A 968-nucleotide genomic window follows, 5' to 3' on the forward strand; every position below is an offset into this window, starting at 1 on the left:
CTACATAAAATAAATATTTTCTCTAAAAGATCTAGTTGAAAATTTATTTCTATCTTATTTGGGAAAAATTCAGAAAAACACAAAGTTGAAGAGGAGTTCAGAGACCAACTATTACAGCCCATACCTGAAATGGATTTGGCTCTACAATATCTCTAACAACTGCCCATTTAGCCTTTACTTAGAGACTCCCAGTGAGTAACCACTCACTACCCGAGCATGTAACTCATTCCATTTTTAGATGAAGCCCAATGCAACTTACACCTGTAGCTTCTAAGTAAGCTTTAGAGATCTAAGAAGAAGAAATATAAATTCTTCTTCTCCATGGTAGCCCTTCAGTGACTGAAGTCAGGTCTTATGTCCCTTCAGAGAACTGTCTTCTCCAGGCTAGGCACCTTAGTACCTTGAATTTTCTCAACCAACAATATATGACGGGTACACACCATAACTTTGCTTCGGCATCATATTATAACTGTCATTCACCTTCCAGATGCCTTAAAATGCTGTACTAGAATATGTGAATAAATCACTAACAAAGCTTATAGGCATCATTTAGTGAATTTGTAATTGCAGAGTTATTATCTCTGCTTACTCTAATACCATATATACTAAAATTGAAATAAAACAGAGATGATTAGCAGCACCCTGTAGAGGAATGACAGGCAAATTCATGAAACATTCAAGGTTCTCTTAATACTCCAAAAATCAAATTAACAAGATGACACTTGAAAGGATTAGATAACATTATAACAAAACTAATACAGAAGAATAAAAAGTCAAGAGTATCCAGAAAAATAATGAAAAAAATAGCAAAGCATATTAGTAAAACAGACTTAGACTTAACAATTGACTCTCATAAAATTGGTTAAAGCTGGCTCCAGCATGCCATTGTGTTCTGCTTTAAAAACTTAGTGAATTTGCATAATCTATTGTGACAGGGATTCCTTAATTAATAAGAACAGGGGGAAAAA

General features: G+C 34.0%; 1 non-coding gene across 1 annotated transcript; it reads left to right on the plus strand.

The window, feature by feature from the left end:
- Positions 1-581: 581 nt before the first annotated feature.
- LOC111721630 lies at positions 582-687 on the plus strand. The gene has a single exon (XR_002770726.1). It is a non-coding gene; the product is annotated as a U6 spliceosomal RNA (small nuclear RNA).
- The last annotated feature ends 281 nt before the right edge of the window (positions 688-968 follow it).

This window comes from Sarcophilus harrisii, chromosome X (assembly GCF_902635505.1).
Source record: "Sarcophilus harrisii chromosome X, mSarHar1.11, whole genome shotgun sequence".
In the NCBI taxonomy this organism is placed as follows: domain Eukaryota; kingdom Metazoa; phylum Chordata; class Mammalia; order Dasyuromorphia; family Dasyuridae; genus Sarcophilus; species Sarcophilus harrisii.